Below are 17,271 nucleotides of genomic sequence, written 5' to 3' on the forward strand. Positions count from 1 at the left end.
GTTATATGTCAATTATATCTCAATAAAACTGGGGAAACCATAATTCTTAGATAGATGATTATTTTATACAATGGTCCTGAAGAGCCAAATAATATATTTTATCAATTTTGCAGTTCAAATGTTTTCACATTTTATTATATCAGAAATTTAAAAATTTGGATGTGTCCTGTACTTATAGCCTGTTTTGGTTTAACCAATGGTATTTGTCCCCTCCATTTGTAATGGTACATACAAAAATGGTATGAATCTCAGCCAGTGGATTGGATAAAAATCTTAGATTGGATAAAAATCCATTACCAGAATAAGGAAGAAATACCATTAATATATTGAACACATAGGCTTCCTTTAATAAATATTTCATAAGGAATCATTGGATGTATTTTGGCAAAAGGAGGAATAGTTATTAGTACTAATGACCTAGAAATGTTTTTGGTATTAGCTGTTGATAAAAATTAAAAGGAAAAGTAAAACAGAATACTTTTTCTAAAGATCAGTAAATCAAGAAAATAAAATGTAATACAGTACCAGAAAAGCTTAGGGATACTTCTACATGAGATGTGTTATATAGAATAGATGAAACCATCACCTTCATTACCTCTTCCATGAATATACAGATGATATGATGTTCCAGAACCATTAATCTGTCACCTCTAATGGGCAGTAAATCCCAGTTTGGTGAACAAACACCTATGTTACAATCTTCAGAAATTAATACACCATGAACTGTTTATCCTGTGAATTATATGTCATAAGTGGAAAAAGCTTTTGACATATTTTTCATTTACAGAGACTGTTCTCTTAAAATTTCTCTCATGAATCAGAATTGTAGCCCGTTTAGCCCAGAAGCTTCAAGTTAGTGGCAGTACATAATATCCTCCTTTGTCATTTTTGAAGCTATTATTTCCATCCATGTGAGTTTATAATAAATGAACTAGACTTGCTAACTAGATGGGCGATCACATTGGGGATTTGTGTTTCCAAGCTCTTATATCCTGTGTAAAAATTTGCAGTGAAAAGCACTGAAGTAAAAACTCCATACAGTGTGTTTTCAAATAAAATTGTAAATACGCCATTAAAAACAGAAACTTTAGTGGTGTCAAGTCAGGGCGAGGTGCCAGATTTAGATATGTCAGAGATGATAGTAAATGGTTCATCACTTTATATTACGTTATTTAAAATAAGTGATGAGACAAAACTTAACTCCTGTAATTGCAAACACTGAGAGTATTTGGTGTGAGCAAAGTATTTTTCAAGCATTTAGCAATTATTCAATCTTTAAATAATTCTGTGAAGTAGGTAGCATTATGAAAAGAAGAGAAAGTGATAAACAGGATAAGTAACTTGCCCAAAGTATCAGATAAGAAATGAAGTTAGTTTTCATAGGTAAATAGTCTGACCCTGAGTTCATATTTTTACCAACTATGCCATATTATCTCCAGTACCCAATGGCACTTGATTATAGGACTGTTTTTTAAAAAACTATTGTTCTAAAAGGATATGCTGTTAGAGTATCCTACTAGTATACAGTTTTCCCTTTTTCTGATAGCTGATTTATGGTCTCAACAGTGAAAACTAGTGCAACATATTAATTGGATATTCTCAGGCAGTTAGCCTGCAAGCACCTGCTGCAACCCATTGAGCCAGTAAGAACTCTTACTCCCATCCTGTTTTGAGTTGTGTTTTTGTTTTTGTTTTAGTAATATGTGGTGTTTTGCCTCAACCTTTCCCCTTGCCATCTCTGCCATGCTCTTGAGAAAATTTGTAACTTATGTTGGCTGACATATTGTGACCAAATGCTATTAGAGACTTGGTGTTAAAATCAGATTTTAGTAGCGCAAGAACCTTCAGGATGCAGTAGATAAAAAGAGTTAAAGAGCAGCAAGTGGTTGGAGTTTCAGGGAAGCCCTTTGACATAAAAGTGCATTATAAATACTGAGTATAACTTAGGAGAAATGACCAATAGTTGTACAAATGAAAGGTAGAAAAAAATATGGCTGGGGAAATAGCATCTCTTTGGAGCATTTGAAAATCATAAAAGAGTATTTTCCATAATGGATAAAATTTTCCATTTCTATGAAAATGCCTCCCCCCCCCCACCTTACTAACAGAATATGTCCATACTGATTAATATGAATGAGTCTAAAGCAAGCTAATGGATCCAGTTAGGGTCAATTTTGAGATTAAACTGGTACTGCAGGTTTGGGGATAAATGAAATGTATGGGTGTTTGGAAGAGAGGGGCAAGGGAAATAATGTGCCATGAAATGAAGAGGAATATGAAAAATGAAAACGTGCCCTTTATGGAAAACTGGGATGATAGAAATAAATTCTGATTTCTGACTTCAAATCTGTGAGGCGATTTTAGATACTAGTATTTATAAACTTAGCATGTATTACCCTGTGAGCATTTTTATAGTATGTATTACTTATGTTAAATTTAACTTCAGGCTGCAAATTTACTCTGCCATAATTTACTTTAGTAATAATGATTATTTACATTCTTTTACATTGTTACTCATTTACCCATTTCCCAAATTAGAAAATGATCTCTCTTTCAATTTATGTCTAAACCTGTGATTACTATTTCTGACATATTAATATTATTTGTGATACCGTTAATTAAGCTTTAACATTTCAGAGTTAAATGAGAGCACTGTAACTAGTATACTCTTCTCTTACATGCTATAAAGGAAGTGGGTAAGATCACTAAGGATAGACAGAAGAAATGGAAGGAAGAAGACTATATTTTTGTCTTAAAATAATCTTCACAAGTTATTGTATTTCTCCATCCCTGGTACTGATCTATTTTCCTTCCCTGTATTTTGGTTTTTATATGATTTACAGCTTATGATAACACCTGTATTTCTCAGTGGAGTTTCAACAATATTACACAACATTAGAAACACATAATTCTATTATTATCAGTGATAGTCATGCATTGGAACAGAAATATGGTACCACATTCCAGACAGACATATTTGATATTTGCTGTTTGATACTGTTTTAATGTTACTCTATCATCATTATCTGATACTGTATAATGTACTTGAGAAAAATATTGTCAAGATGCTAAAAAAATATGATATGTTTTTAAATGATGACAAGTTTCGTCCCTTATTGGTATCCAGGGAAGGAAAAAATTATATTTCTCACTGGAAAGAAAAAACTTCCTATTATGAAATTATTTGGGGACACATGCATGTGAATTTTAATAAGGCCAACAAAAAAACTCAAAATATGTTTGATTATAAAAATAAACATATTTGAGAGGACTTAAACTCATAATCCACATTTCCAAGTAAAATGCAAGAAAATATCAATTTTGAATTGATCTTTTGAAAATACCAATTCCTTTTTAAAATTCTCAATTAAAAAAATTAAATCCATTATGTTTCTATATAATTAAAATAATATTTGTATTCTGACTTCACCATCAAGTTTCTATGTGGCAAAACAAAATTGCTTAACTTAACACATTTAAAGTAATTCATACATTTTGGTATTAATATTACAAATATAAACAAAATTATGACAGCTAATACAAATAATTTATGTATTTTTCAATTGTGAAAAATAATTTGTCATATGAAAACTCTAAACAGGAAAAGGATATTAATGCTAATTGTCAGAGTATCTTAAGAGTAATTATCAGTTTGGATTATAAAGGTGAATATTAGAAGCATTCATGCAGGTCTTTAATATTTTAAGTAGTATTTTGTGCCCTTCAAGGATATATACATATGTAAGGGACTATATTAGGCATACTAAAGTATCTGGGGAAGGCTAACTCAAATATTTCAAGGGTATATAGATATACAAGGAAATATATTAAATATACTAGAGTGGAGATAAGAGAAGGAAGGAAATAAGGGTGCAGTCTTGCATTAATTAATTATTATTTTATAGAATTAAGAGATGATAAGCTTATGTTGTTGATCTTGAAAAAATATATACAGAGAGATAAGTGTGGGTTACATTTTTTCACAGAGCTAAAAACCTAGACCTACTTTTATTTTTTTTAATATATTATATTTTAGAGTGGTTTGATGCTGTCAAACAGAAATGATTAATACACTTCCTCAGAACAAATCCTGCAGATTTTAAGTTATTTAAAAGAAAATTATCATGATAATTCTACTCCCAGCTATTCTGGAGAATTTGGAAGTGGACTTTTTTCCCTTCAATAAGGAAATAAAATTTGGGGAAATAAAAGATATGAAAGAAGTATTTTCAGCACAGAGATACGATCTTTGAAAACAAGGAAGCATAGGCTATCACTTATAATTACCACAGCTTCTAGCTTAAGAAAATATCCAAAACTTTGTGAGTAAATGGAGCCAAGACAAAGAGTGACAATTTCACTGGGTAGAGGAAAAGAGATTGAATTTTAGAATGGCACAGAAGACTGAAATTTGAAGGATGGAGAAGAGAAATGGTTGCCAGGAAGTATTAGCAATTTGGGTCCCTGAAGAATCTTGAATAGCATATGCTCTGGGTAAGCCTAAGTCCTAGCACAGAACAGCTACTGGGGGATCTGGATCTGATTGGTGAATAAAGACTTCAAGATCACTGAGTACAGAGATGTCGAAGTCTTGACAGAGTAGAGAGATCTTGGGAAGCACCCTGGATATTCAGTTTGCACACAAGTTGAGACTGCAGAAAGTCTATGACTTATGAAGTGACCTAAACTCATCCTAAATTAAAGTGTTCACAGAAGCAAAGTGATCTGCCAATAATTTAACTGTCTGAACAAAACTCAAGACTCTTTAAAAAGAGGTAAAATAATCCAGAGTCTCTAAATAGCATCACGCAATTAAAAAGAAAAACTACCATACATGTAAAGAAGCAGGAAAGTGTAAAACACAAGCAATAGAACAAAAAAATCAAATGAAGAACAGGTAACCCAGATACTGGAATTAAAAACAAGGTATTTAAAATAATTATTATAAATATGGTAAAGAATTAAAGGATATGAAATGCATGCATATAAATATCAGCAGAGAATGAGAAACTTGAAAAGTTAATTTATAGACACAAAAACATACATACACACACAACTAAAACTTGTCCAAATCTAGATGAGTAACAGAAACCCAAAGATCCTAGAATATTAGTGAAACCCAAGCAGGATGTGTATAAAAAAAAATGAAATGTAGCTCATCATAAACAAATTTCATAAAATCAAAGATATATGTGCTCATCTTGATAAGGAGAACAACAAAAATATTTACAGCTTACTTCTAATTAGAAACTACAATAGGATCTGGAAAACAAGAGAATTTCATCTTTACAGTACTAAAAGAAAAAAAGAATATTTCTGTATAGTATTATATAATATATATTATTGTACATATAAGAATTATATATATGTATTTTAAGTTTCTTACTTTGTGTATGCAGTAGCAAAATATCAATTCAAATAGACTATGATAAGGTAAGGTTGTGTATTTTAATCCCTAGATCAACCACTAAAATAAAAATAGATGCATATCTCAAAAACAAAATAAAATTCTAAAAAATATTTGAATAATTCAAATGATGACAGAAAAAGAAGAACAAAAAAAAAGTGAACAAATCAGGAAAATAGAAACAAATATCATGAAAAAATTGAACCCAACCCTATTAGTTATTTCATTAAATGTAATGAACTAAACACTGTCAATTTAGCAGAATTTTTTTCAGACTAGATAAAATTACATTTATTAATTATATGCTAATTGCAAACAGTGTTTTGGAAATAAAAACAGTTTTAAAATAAAAGGATAAAATGTTTCATGCAAACAGTAATCATGAGAAAATCATGTTAAGTCAATTTATGCTTTCAGCTCATAAGGCTAAATAAATAGGGGAAAATTAAAGCCAATAATGACCAAGAAAAAAGGGGAAAAAAAAGGGAAGAAAAAAACATTTGAAAAAGTGAACTAAGTCAAATGATACTTCTTTGAAAAGATCAGTAAAATTGATAAACCTATAGCAAGATATGTTGAACAACCCTATGCCAAAATATCAAAATTTGATATCAAAAATATCAAATCAAGATATCAAAAATTGCAACTCCTGACACAGAACAAAAGGGGAAATCTGAATAAACTTGTATCACACAAAACAGTTAAATTCATAATTTAGAACTTCTCACAATGAACACTCCTGGTAGAAAGGTAGTCACTGGTGAATTCCACAATATACTAAAAGAAGAAATAACATCAAATTTTAGTAGTTTTTTCGAAAATAAAAGGGAACATATTCAGCTAGTTCAATTAAATCAATATAAGTGTGTAATCAAAAATTGATAAGGGCATTATTAAACCGATAAGAACAAATACCACACTTGATCTTAGCCAGTAGGCTGAGAAGCAATGGGGCAATATGACATAAGAAGATTACAGAACAACAACCCTAATAAAAAATAGATGAAATGATTCTCATGAAATATTAACAAATTGTATCTAGTATTATGTAATAAAATATAATTTATCATGACTATGTGGAATTTATCCAAGGAATGGAAGGATGATTTAACATTCAGAAATCAATACATGTAATTCACCTTTATTAACAAAGTTAAAATATGTTTATTTGACCATTTAAATAGATGTAGTAAAACATATGATGGATTTAACAATTATTTATGGTGAAATTCTCAGCAAAGTCTGAATAGAAGGAGACTTCGATCCAGAGAATGGCATTCATGAAAAACAGATACTATTAAACTTAAAAGTGAAATACTGAGTATTTTCCCCTAAAATTAGGGCAAAAGGCAAGGATACCCACTCTTACCACCACCAATCATTATTTTACTGATGATCCTAACCAGGAAAGTGATGCAAAGAAAATATTTAAGGGGGCATCTGTGTGGCTCAGTTAGTTAAGCATCTGCCTTTGGCTCAGGACATGATCCCAGGGTCCCAGGATAGAGCCCAGCATCAAGCTCTCTGCTTGATGAGCCCGCTTCTTCCACTCCCTCTGCTGTCCCCCTCTCCCCTCTCTTGTGCTCTCTGGTGTGCACCCTGTCTCTCTTTCTGTGTCAAATAAATAAAATAAAATCTTTAAAAAAATAAAATATATAAAAGATTGAAAACAGAGGTAAATGATCTGTATTCACAGATACCATGATACTTTATTTGGAAAAAATAAAGGAATATAAAAAAAGTCATAGAACTAACACGTAAATCTAACAAAGTCATAGAAAACAAGGATAATACACAAAGATCAATTGTATATGTACATACCAGGAACATACAAATTGGAAAATGAAATTAGGTATAAATACAGTTTGCAATAATGTTGACAAGCACTAAATACGTAGGAGTTAATGTAATGAAATGTGAAAGCTACTATATTGAATATTACAAAGCATTGCAAAGAACCTAAATAAACACCCCAAATGGAGATATACCATGTTCATTTTTGCAAAAATCTCATATATTAGGATGTTCCCTGCAAACTAATCTGTAGATTTGAAGCAGTCCCATTCAAAATGCCAGAAGGGTATTTCTTTTGTACAAATTGGCAAACTGATGTAAAATTCATATGAAATATTAAAAACATAGAATATAAAAAATGTACATATTTGTAAAAATAACAATACCTGATATTAAAATATTGTAAAGGAACAATATGTGGTATTGGCATAAGGACAAATAGAATCACATATTTGGTTTTTGGATTAAAAACTGTACTGAAGTATTGAATAGGAGAAATAAAAGTACTAGAGCATCTGGATGTTTGTATGGAAATAAATGAACATTGACACCTACCTTTAAACAATTAAAAGATTAATCTAAGATGGTTCATAGAGCAAAATGCAAAGCTAAAACTATGAAATTTGAGAGAAAGAAAGAGTATCTGCCTTGTTTCAAGGGTAAGGAAATGTTTCTTAGAACACAAAAAAACACTAAAGAGAAAAAAATTGGTAATTTAGACTTCATATAAACTAAAACTTCCAGCTTCTCAAAATTTACCATTAAAGACACTGGGTACTAACTAACTTGCTTACACCAAGACCCACCCCTCTGTGCTCTGGCAGGACTGTCCCTCTCAGTCAAACTTGCCTCATTCCCAGCATGGTGGGCCCCTCTGCCAGAGGACCAGCACAAACCCCTGCCCACACCATATCTCCTGCCAAAGATTTTTGCAGGGCTTCAATTCTGGTGGAGTTGGTGTCAGGTCTCATTTCACAAGCAGGCAAGAGCACACCTAGTTAAAACTCACCACAGTCAGGTCAGGGACCAAATACTGACCACAGTGGGCAAGGAGACCTCTGCAGATGACTGATCTGAGGGATACAAAAGGCAAAAAACAACAGCAGAGAACATGCAGCACACACTGGAGAAACTCCTTGAAGTACCAGGCCCTGGATACCAGAATACTACATAACCTCTTCATCATAAAGCCATTACTTTCAGAAGCAAGAGGTATAACTGGCTTTTCTAACACAGAGAAGAAGGCTGAGACTTAAAAAAAAAAATGCTAATATAGAGGAACTCCCCCCCCCCCAAAAAAAAGAGCCTATGGCCAGAGATCTGAGTAAAACAGATATAAGTAATATGCCTGATGGAGAATTTAAAGCAAAAGTCATAAGGATATTTGCTGGGCTTAAAAAAAGAATAGAAGATATCAGTGAGACCCTTACCACACAGATAATATCGTTAAAAAAGAATCAGAGATGAATAATGCAATAAATGAGATTCAAAACAGGCTTGATGCAATAAACAGCAGGCTGGAAGAAGCAGAGGAATGAATTAGTGACATACAAGGCAAAATAATGGAAAAAAAAATGAAGCTGAACAAAACCGAGAAAGAAGATTTATGGAACACGAGAATAGACTTAGAGAATTCAGTAACTTCATCAAATGCATTAGTATTCATATTATAAGAGTCCCAAAGAAGAAGAGGGAGAAAAGGGGCAAAAAGATTATTTGAGGAAATGACAGCTAAAAACTTCCCTAATCTGGAGAAGGAAAAGATATCTAGATCCAGGAGGCACACAGAACTCCCATCAAAATTGACAAAAACAGGCCAACGAATGGGAAAAATCTGCAGCCAAGAATACTCTAACGAGCAAGGCTATCATTCAGAATAGAAGGAGAGACAAAGACTTTCCCAGACAAACAAAAACCAAAGGAGCTCATGACCACTAAACCAGCTCTGCAAGAAATATTAAGTGGACTCTTTGAGTGGAAAGGAGAGAGCAAAAGTGACAAAGACAAGAAAGGGTCAGAGAAAATCTTCATAAACAATGACTTAACAAGTAATAAATGGCAATAAATACATACCTGTCAATATTTACTCTGAATGTAAATGGACTAAATACTCCAATTGAAAGACATAGGGTGTCAGAATGGATAAAAAAACAAACAACAACAAAAAACAAGACCCATCTATATGTTGCTGACAAGAGATGCATTTTAGATCTATAGACACCTGCAGATTGAAAGTGAGAGAATGGGGAGACATTCCTCATGCAAAGGGAGGTCAAAAGAATGCCAGAATAGCAATACTTATATCAGACAAACTAGACATAAAAACAAACACTGTAACAGATTTTTAAAAAAGGGCATTATATCATAATAAAGAGGATAACACAACAAAATCTAACAATTGTAAATATCTATGCACCCAACATGGGAACATCAGAATATATAAAACAATTAACAATAAACATAAAAGAAATCACTATTAATAATACAATACTAGTAGGGAACTTTAATACCCCACTTACATCAATGGACAGATCATCTAAACAGAAAATAAACAAGGAAACAATGATTTTTGAATGACACACTGAACCAGGTGGACTTAACAGATATATTCCATTCTAAAACAGCAGAATACACATTCTTTCCAAGTGCACTTGGGACTTCTCCAGAATAGATCACATATTAGGTCACAAATAAATCCTCAACAAATATAAAAATTTTGAAATAATACTGTGCACTTTTTCTGCCCACAACTCTATGAAACTAGAAGAAAAACCACAAGAAAAATTTGGAAAGACCACCAATACATGGAGGTTGAAGAACAGGCTCCTAAAGAATGAATGGGTCAATCAGAAAATAAAATAAGAAATTTAAAAAAAATACATGGAAATAAATGAACATGAAAACACAATGATCTAAAACCTTTGGGATATACAGCAAAAGCAATCCTAAGAGGGAAGTATATAGCAATACAGGCCTACCTCAAGAAGCAAGAAAACTAAAGACTCCACCAAAATATTGCTAGAACTGATACACAAATACAGTAAAATCTCAGGATACAAAATCAAGGTACAGAAATCTGTTGCATTTCTATACACCAATAATGAAGCAGCAGAAAGAGAAATTAAGGGATCAATCCCATTTATAATTGCATCAAAACAATAAGATACCTAGGAATAAATATAACCAAAGAGGTGAAACACCTGTACTCTGAAAAGTATAAAACACTGATGAAAGAAATTGGATATCACAAATTCATGGAAAGACATTCCATGCTCATGGATTGGAAGAACAAATATTGTTAAAATGTCTAGACTACCCAAACCAATCTACACATTTAATGTTCTCCCTAACAAAATACCAATAGCATTTTTCACAGAGCTAGAGAAAAACAATCCTAAAATTTGACTGGAACCACAAAAATTCCCAAATAACCAAAGCAGCCTTGAAAAGGAAAAGCAAAGCTGGAGGCATCACAATTCCAGACTTCAAATTACATTACAAAGCTGTAGTGATCAAAACAGTTTGGTACTGGCACTAAAAGAGACACACAGATCCATGGAACAGAATAGAAAACCCAGAAATGGACCCACAATTATATGGTCAAGTTATCTTCACAAAGTGGGAAAGAATTTCCAATGGGAAAAAGTTTCTTCAACAAATGGTGTTGGGAAAACAGGACAGTGACATGCAAAAGAATGAAACTGGGCCACTTTCTTACACCATACACAAAAATAAATTCAAAATGGATGAAAGACCTAAACAGGAGACCTGAAACCATCAAAATCCTAAAGGAGAACATAGGCAGTAATGTCTTTGACATTGGCTGTAGCAGCTTCTTTCTAGATACATCTCTGGAAGTAAGGGAAACAAAAGCAAAAATAAACTCTTAGGACTTCATCAAAAGAGAAAGCTTCTGCACAGCAAAGGAAACAATCCACAAAACTAAAAGGCAACCTGTGGAATAAATGGGAGAAGATATTTGCAAATGATATATCGGATAAAGGGTTAGTATCCAAAATCTAAAAAGAACTTATCAAACTCAATACTTTGAAAATGAATAATCCAGTTAAAAAATGAGCAGAAGACATGAAAAGACATTTTTTTCAAGGAAGTCATACAGCTGGCCAACAGACACAGGAAAAGATGCTCAACACCACTTATCAGGAAAATACAAATCAAAACTACAATGATATCACCTCATACCTCTGAATGACTAAAATCATCAACATAAGAAACAACCAGTGTTGGTGAGGATATATGAAGAGGAGAACCTTCTTACACTGTTGGTGGGAATGCAAACTGGTGCAGCCACCCTAGAAAACAGTATGGAGTTTCCTTGAAAAGTTAAAAATAGAACTACCCTATAACGCAGTAATTGCACTTTGAGGTATTTACCTAAAGGATACAAAACTACTAATTCAAAGGGATACATCCATCCAATGTTTATAGCAGCATTCTCCACAATAGCCAAATTATGGAAACAGCCCAAGTGTCCATCAACTGATGAATGGATAAAGAAGATGCATATATATATGTATATGTGTAAGTGTATATATATATACAATGAAATATTATTCAGCAATAACAAAAAATGAAGCCTTGCCATTTGCAACAAAATGGATGGAGCTAGAGAGAGATTATGCTAAGTGAAATAAGTCAGGCAGAGACAAATACTAGATAATTTCATTCATATATGGAAATTAAGAAAAGAAAAAATTGAGCAAAGGGGGAAAAAAGGAGAGAGAGAGAGGCAAAGCAAGAAACAGACTCTTAACTATAGAGAACAAACTGATGGTTACCACAGAGGAGGTGGGTGGGGGGATGGGTGAAGTAGGTGATGGGGATTAAGGAGGGCACTTGTTGTGATGAACACTAGGTGTTGTATGGAAGTGTTGAATCACTATATTGTACACCTGAAACTAATATCACACATGTATGTTAACTAACTGGAATTTAAATAAAGTTTTTTTAAAAAGTTACTGTTAAGGAAATGAAAAGGTAAATTTCAGAGGAAGTATTTGAAATACATTATGTATTTGTATCTATGTTGTGTAAATACTAAAATTAATAATTAAATGACAAAAACTACTTAGCAAAAAAAGCTCAAGATACTTGAAGAGGAATTTTTCAAAATTAGATATTGGAATGACAGACATAGAAAGGAGTCTAAATGTCAGATCAAGCATCACTCAAACATCAGATCAAACATCAAAATACATAAACATAAAGCAGTGATTTAAGTTCAAAGTATTAATGAATGCATTGAGTTTAGGGTCCAAGAAGGCAGCACACTATGAAAGTAAAAACAAAAACACAACACAGATGCTGATGTTAGATGACCTGGGTTCAAATAAAGACTGGGTGTTAGATGACCTGGGTTCAAATTTATCTTTTACATAAAATATGAGTAATTATCAAACTTACCTCATAGGTTTTGTTTAAAAAGTGATTTATTAATTATCATTAATCTTTACAATGGTAATGATAACTCAATAAATTTTAATTAGTTTATCTGAACAAATTGAACATATTGATCATCTCTAATGTCTTATGGAATCACTAAATTTTTTGGACTCAACATTATACTTCAATATTCTCTTTTTTAAAAAAGATTTTATTTATTTATTTGAGAGAGAGAAAGAGAGAGCAGGAGCAGTGGGAGGGGCAGAGGGTTAAGCAGACTCCCCACTGAGCAGGGAGCCTGATGTGGGGCTCCATCCCAGGACCCTGAGATCATAACCCGAGCCAAAATCAGATGCTTATCAGACTGAGTCACCCAGGCACCCCTATACTTGAATATTCTTAAAGTAAATTTTATTTTAAACTGTCATTAGATGGTTCATTTCCCCAAATGATGATGGCCTTTAACTTTATAATTTGTTTATGGAACATGAATTTGGAAAGGATATATGCAAAACATTTATCTTTTTATCAGAATATTTGTGCTTTTGTAAATATTAAGAGATACATGCTTTCAAAATACACTTATGAAAAATACTGTATTCTTATTGACACTTAAGTAGAAATAATCAGAAAAGAAGTTTTCATGAAGAGGGACTGTTGTCAGCCATTAAAAGTTGCCTTTCAGATCATATTATACCCATAAATATTTAAGAAAATCTTCTACATGATACATAAGTTTAAAATGTTATATTTAATAATGCATGTGTTTGGAACTTCTGTTTCTCATCAAATGGAGAAACAGAGACTGGATTTACCCTTCTGCCTGAAACAACTAACTGGATAAAATATATGAAACAATACTTTTCAGACACTGGATCAGAGTCAGTGCAGGGAAACATGGGTGAACACCGCCAATGCCCTAGTACACTGCCTGAGGAGAATTTGGGGACCACAAGCAGACAGAGGAGGAGCCCGTGGAGTTCTGTCTCCCCAGATTGAGGAAAGAGAGCTGCGTGTCTTCAGGATGGATGCAACTATAGAAGAATATTAGAGTATTGGTAGAATATTAGAATTATAGTGGAATATTAGCAGAGTACCCAGAGATGAGGGAGGAACAGCACAAAGGGAGAAAGAGATGGAGGAAAGGGCTGAGAAAAAGAACTCTCTAGCGTTTTCAGCGTTGTTCATAATGTTTGAGAAACTACCTAACATCAGGGAAACAGCCACCCAAAGACACAGGAAACAATTCTCTTAACTCACATGGGGCCAGAAAACGTTTGAGTTCCTACCATTCAGTGTGGGAAAATTACATAAAACAGCATAGCACAGAGAACTCGAAAGAACATTGCCTCAAGTGTGGGGAAAAATTAGTACTAGAGGCTTTCTGGCCTCTGCCTTAAAAAGTTGTACCTAGAACAAACTTCAAAAACTCCCCTAATGTATACTATTATATCTATATCTGTATCCATAGCTATATCTGTATTATATATGTATGTGCATGTGTGTACATATATGTGTAGTCTATGCATAATCATATAAGATTAGTGAATGGAAGATAGCAATTGAAACTATACTGCAGCTAATTTGTGATTTTAGCAAGTTCAGTGTACAAGTTCAGTATACAAAATCTATTGTGTTTCCATATCCTACTCATAAAATAATGAAAATATTATTTAATATAATTTCAAAAACATGAAATACCAAGAGATAAATTTGGCAATGATGGAAGTTTTGACACTAAAAACTTGAAAATATAGCTAAATTGAGATGTAAGTCTAAAAAAAAGACTAGATATGTCATTGTGTCAGAATAGTCAATATTGTTAGAATATCTATTCCTTAACATCTGTCTTTAATCTGACAACAGATGCTGTATACAAACAACAGCAACAAAAGCCACATTATACATAGTACTAAAAATCAAATGCCAAAAGCTCTTTTCCAAGAACTGTTAAAAAAAAAAAAAAGACTAGTATAACTGATAATATCGCTTTGTTTAGACTTGCACAGGCAATCCTATCTAATGAAATGAATCAAGAAAAATTAATAAAAGTTATATAGATTAGCCATAAAGAGCTAAAACTCTCATTACTGTGGAGTAATATAATTATGTACAAAGAAAAATGTCCAAAGGAATAAGAAGATAAATATTTAGAATTAGGAAGTTTGCTTATAAAAATTGCTGGTTAAAAAGTTAATGTAAAGACATCACTTGTACACCATAAAAGTACCAGGAACATATCTAACAATAAGTGAAAAATTACATACCTAGAAAAATCTAAGACTCTATTTAGAAATAAAAAAATTCTAAATAAAAAATGCAAATGGAAAAAATTGCAGGACAATTTTGAAAACTTGTGTTTGTTACTCTATTACACAAAGAAAATTAGCTTAGAATGATAGTAATCAAGACTATGTTTCTTGCTGGGATAAGTAATCAAATCAAAAAGAGCAGAGAGTGCAGTTACAGACTCTCATATATAAAAATAGGTTATGACAAAAATGTCACTACATAACATCACAGAAAGAACAGTCTTTTAAAAAAAAATGGCTCTGGGTCAGTTTTACATAAAAATAAACACATATAAGTTTGAATTCTTTCTCAATATGTGTATACAAAAAATCAGTTCTAGAGGGAAGTATATCTAAATGTGAGAGGCAAGACAGTACAACTTCTAGAAAATAGCATAAATAACTATTTTTTAAATTTTAATTCCAGCATAGTTAACATACAGTGTTACATTAGTTTCAGGTATACAATATAGTAATTCAACAATTCTATACATTACTCATTGCTCATCATAATTAAGTGTACTCTTAATCCCCTTTACCTATTTCACCCATTCCCCCACCTACCTCCCCCTGGTTTGTCTCTTTTTTTCTTTGTCTTGTATCTTAAATTCCACATATGAGTGAAATCATATGCTATTTGTCTTTCTTGGACTGACTTATTTCATTTAGTACTATACTCTCTAGCTCCATCCATGTTATTGCAAATGGAAAGATTTCATTCTTTTTGATGGCTGAGTCATATAACTCTTCTTTATCCATTCATCCATTGATGAATACTTGGGCTGCTTCCATAATCTGGCTATTCTAAATAATGTTGCAATAAGAATAGGGGTACATATATATTTTTGAATTAACGTTTTTGTTTTCTTTAGGCACATATTCACTAGTGGAATTATTGGATCATAGGGCAGTTCTATTTTTAATTTTTGAAGGAACCTCCATACTGTTTTCCACCGTGGCTGTATTAGTTTGCATCCCCCCCATAGCGCACAAGGGTTTCCTTTTCTCCACATCCTTCCAGCACTTGTTATTTCTTGTCATTTTGATTTTAGCCATTCTAATCGGTGTGAGTTGATATCTCATTGTGGTTTTGATTTGTATTTCCCTGATGATTAGTGATGTTGAGCATCTTTTCATGTGTCTCTTGGCCATCAGCAGATCTTTGTAAAAATGTCTATTCAGTTTCTCTGCCCATTTTTTAAATGGATTGTTTGTGTTTTTGGTGTTGAGTTCTATTAAGTCCTTTATATATTTTGAATATTAACTCCTTATCAGACATATCATTTGCAAATATCTTCTATTCAGTAAGCTATCTTTTAGTTTTATTGTTTCCCTTGCTGTGCAGAAGCTTTTTATTTTGATGCAGTCACAACAGTTCATTTTTGCTTTTGTTTTTCTTGCCCTGACGACATATCTAGAAAAAGGTTACTATGATCAGTGTCAGAGAAATTACTGCCTGTGCTCTCTTCTAGGATATTTATGGTTTCAGGTCTCATATTTAGGTCCTTAATCCATTTTGAATTTATTTTTGTGTATGGTGTAAGAAAGGCATCCAGTTTCATTCTTTTGCATGTTGTGCAGTTTCCCAGCACCATTTGTTGAAGAGACTGTTTTTTTCCCTTGCATATCCTTGTGTCCTTTTTCAAAGATTAATTGACCATATTATTGTGGGTTTATTCCTGGGCTCTGTTTTGTTCCATTGATCTATGTGTCTGTTTCTTTGCCAATACTACAGTGTTTTGATTACTACAGCATAAATGACACATTTTTTGTTAGAAGTAAAGTTTATTAAACAAAATTTAAAAATGCACTTATTTTAAAGAAGAGACTGACACAATATATTTATTTCAATGTTCATATTATTAAGAGAGTAGAAAGGTATGACCTACAGTAAAAGAAAATATTTTCACCCCACAGAGCCTTGCAATGGGTTCGTTTAAAAAACCTCTTACACGGGGCGCCTGGGTGGCTCAGTCGTTAAGCATCTGCCTTCGGCTCAGGTCATGGTCCCAGGGTCTTGGGATCGAGCCCCACGTCTGGCTCCCTGCTCGGCGGGAAGCCTGCTTCTCCCTCTCCCACTCCCCCTGCTTGTGTTTCCTCTCTCATTGTCTCTCTCTGTCAAATAAATAAATAAAAATCTTTAAAAAAAAAAAAAAAAAACCTCTTACACATCACTAATTAAGAGGTAGACAAACAACCAAGATATTTGAATAGAAATTTTATAAAAGAGAATATGCAGAAGTCAATCAGAGAAAGACATGTATCATATGATCTCACTGATATGAGGAATTCTTAATCTCAGGAAACAAACTGAGGGTTGCTGGAGTGGTGGGGGGTGGGAGGCATGGGGTGGCTGGGTGATAGACATTGGGGAGG

At 32.8% G+C, this 17,271-nt stretch overlaps 1 long non-coding RNA gene and 1 pseudogene across 1 annotated transcript in view; one reads left to right on the forward strand and one right to left on the reverse strand.

Moving 5' to 3' along the window:
* LOC145722484 (uncharacterized) overlaps nucleotides 1–17,271 on the forward strand; it is a 377,440-nt gene that overhangs the window by 174,936 nt on the left and 185,233 nt on the right. The gene's annotated exons all lie outside the window — the stretch shown is intronic.
* On the reverse strand, nucleotides 6,231–6,357 carry LOC115942758 (U2 spliceosomal RNA; annotated as a pseudogene).

The sequence above is a fragment of the Leptonychotes weddellii genome, chromosome 7 (assembly GCF_054177405.1).
Source record: "Leptonychotes weddellii isolate Sample4059 chromosome 7, ASM5417740v2, whole genome shotgun sequence".
Classification (NCBI taxonomy): Eukaryota; Metazoa; Chordata; class Mammalia; order Carnivora; family Phocidae; genus Leptonychotes; species Leptonychotes weddellii.